Source organism: Castor canadensis, chromosome X (genome assembly GCF_047511655.1).
Source record: "Castor canadensis chromosome X, mCasCan1.hap1v2, whole genome shotgun sequence".
NCBI classification, from domain to species: domain Eukaryota; kingdom Metazoa; phylum Chordata; class Mammalia; order Rodentia; family Castoridae; genus Castor; species Castor canadensis.
Window position 1 is genome coordinate 94,502,417 of NC_133405.1, and position 3,249 is coordinate 94,505,665.

The following is a 3,249-nucleotide window of genomic DNA, read 5'->3' on the forward strand; positions in this document are numbered from 1 at the left end:
AAAGGTTTGATTTTATTGGGCACAACCAAAACTAATTAATAAAATAAAAGCTTATTTTTTATGTTTTTCTGTGGATAATTTGTACAAAATTTCCAAATATCTGAATGTAAAATGGATTTTTTAAGGTGAAAGTAGAATGCCAGGTCCTAATGAAGGGACTATCTCAAAGGAATAAGAGTCGTCTGCCATGTACTTTTTGTAAGTGCCCACGTTGGAAAACAATTCTCAATATGAAGATGCTGGTACAACTTTTCCTATTACACAATTTCTTGCACAACCATATGCATTACATTTATAGGCAGATTTACAATTTGAAAGGACGAGAAAGGATCTATCAATAAAATTAGCTTAGTTTTGTTTGTTTGTTTACAAAATGTCGTTCAACCAAAGTTCTCTATCTCCTCATGCAGGAGATGCATTATCTCCACTAGGTGTGGGTCAGCAAAATACTTGTGAGCATGTCCTGCCAGATCTGCTACATTCCACATTGTATATTCTGCTTGAAACACCACATTGACTTTGGGGCCATTACAAACAGTAATGGCCTTGGTCTTATGTTCCTTGATTTCTTTCATTCATCTTCATCATCTTCATCTTCCTCTCCATCAGACAAGGATGTACAAGGCCATATCTGTCAGTAGCAGTCAAGTCATTTTTCTATCACCTGCATGACCAAGGGGTGGTTTCGCTCTGGAGAGCTTTTCTGCATGGCAATTAGAACTCCCCCTTCGGTCATGCAGCAATCCAGCAACTCCCTCAACAGTTTCTCTTGTTGTTCCTCATTACCTCCTGTGTGGAAAGAAAGTGCACATGGAGTAGCTTCCTTTCACTGTCAACCAGTGGCAAAAAGGTGATGATGACATTGGTGTTCAGGTTAGCACCAGCACCTCGGTTGCCACAACCATCATTTTCCATGGCAACCAAAGCAGAGAAGTGGCCCCTCTGTAGCCCAGTGCAATCGGACTTTTCCAACAAAAACTCTGTTCCCATAACAAACACAGATAAACTCCTTGGAACTGAGTATACCCTAAAATTTCTCTCTGGATACTCTTATAATATTTTACTCCATAAACTATAACTGGTCGTCTAAGAATATGTACAAGTACAAAAATGTGTGTCTTTTCCAAACTTGCTCCAGGATGACCAGCAAGAGAGAGTATAAGTGCCCAGTTGTCTTGCCACTGTTCTTCTCTCAATGAAAAATGTAAACCAAAACTCTGAGAATACCATGATTCCCAATCTTTCCAGCGTGTGTAAAACCAGTGTGAACAGTCATGCAAGCTGTCATGCAGGGCTTTCCGAAGCACTCAGTCCTTGTCACAAATACACCAAGTAGCTTGTAGTACTGAGTCAGGTAAGCAGTCTCCTGTAGTCCTGTTCCAAAGTGCATACAGTCTACTGCCCAAAAGTTTAACCAACTCCAAGGACCAGTTTATAATTGGTGATTCTTCTTCTAACTCCTTTTGAACATCTCTATCAAGCACCTTATCAAATAATTTTTCTTGGACTGTTGGGGGCAAGTCTTCAATATCTGCTGGCAACATAAACGTTACAAGGTCAGTTAGAAAACAGCAAGCAAAATCCCCCTTTTTTTGATGAAGAGAGGCAGCTATTTCTCTCCAGATTTGTTCTGTCAGTTCAGGACATGCCATTGCTGGAATACACTTTGCTGCTTGTTGAGACACCTCTGTAAGCAATATTGCTAGCATATCCTGCCTCTGAAATTGTAAAGCCAAGTGTACCAAGAGTATAGCCAGCATCACAGGTAGAAGGACCATTCAGCAAGTTTATTTCATCCACAGTGAGCTGACATGCAGTATTTTCTCCTGATGAACTGTATGTTTCTATGGCCCCTAAATCACCTTCTACAACTCCCACAGAAGCATTGAGGAATAGCCAATCAGTCTTTTTCATCCTGTTTTTAATTTGCTTTACTTTTCTGAAGTCCACTTCAAGTTATTCCTTGCTGCCAACAGTACCAGCCAATTCAACCCTCTGAATATCCATTTTCATTTCAGAGTCTCATTTCGTAGTAGGAAGTGGTCTTTTTTTGGCTATTACCACTATGGCAGCTTCCATTCAATTGAGCTTTATCTTGCTAATTTGTTATTGAAGATGCTTCTTCAGTCTCTGCTAACTCTATTGCTTCAATGTTATTAGGTCTGGGATAATAACACATTTTTTAGGTGTAGCCCAGTTTTCATATATGCAAATAGAACAAGTCCAATGCTGGGTCCTTGTGTTCAGTTTGTTTCTTTTCTTCATAAGGATCAACAGAAAAAGCAACTGTCTTGAGTCAAATCCTGAGGATTGAGGAGATTCTGTGGGACTCCTGGTCTTTCGTTGGGATAAGTACTGAGTACATCTGATTGTTCTTGGCCAGTTCAAATATGTGCACATGTGGCATGACTCATTTATTTGCATTTTCCATGCTGTACCAAGGCTTAACCCTTGGTCTTGCACTAGAGTCTGGACATAACAAAGTCCATAACAAAGTTCAGTGCTGGAAGGATCCAATCTCTACCAACATCACTCGAATCACTTTTGAATGGATCTTCTGCAATAATTCCAGTAGGTTTTTGGGCACCACACATAGTACACTTGATTGCAGATGGCCAGTTTTTATATGTACAATATTTGCAAGCCCATTTAATTCCACGTTCTGACATGGTAGCTTCTTGAAGTGAGTTATGTCTGGCAGGAAGCTGGCTGTGGCGGCTCCTCCTCCAGCTCCGGCTCCTCCTCCAGCTCCAGCTCCTCCTCCCTGTCTGATGCTCAGAACCCAGCGGTGGCTGTGGAGACTCCAAACAGCCAGAGGCAAGGAGCCAAGCCCAGGACCTCTCTGCCTCCTTTGGCTCTGCCTCCCGCACCTCAGCTGCTGCCTCTGTCCTCCTGCTTCACTCAGTACCTGGTCTCCACCTGCCCAAGGGCTGCTCCCTGGGGAGTGGGCGAAAGCAAGGGGCCCCAAGAGGCGGGGGCAGAGCTACTGGGAGCGATTTCGGGCTCCCGGACTCCTAATGGAGGCGGCCAAGGACCCGGAATGCTGTTCATTGCTTTAGCTTAATTTATATTTAAAATTCCAAATGCCTTTCCTGTTGAGAAGGATCAGAAGGACCCATCTCTCCCTGGGACACTGGGGCAGAAGTGATGCATTCTTAAGCATCACTTAAGTTCTCTTAAATACTAGTACATGTGTTAGCACTCTGATAAACTTTCCTAAGGTCTGTATTGTAAGCACCCTTTTAATGT

The 3,249-nt window shown here is 42.4% G+C and overlaps 1 pseudogene; it reads right to left on the minus strand.

Moving 5' to 3' along the window:
• Positions 1-571: 571 nt before the first annotated feature.
• LOC141419847 (ubiquitin thioesterase ZRANB1 pseudogene) lies at positions 572-2,669 on the minus strand (annotated as a pseudogene).
• Positions 2,670-3,249: the final 580 nt, after the last annotated feature.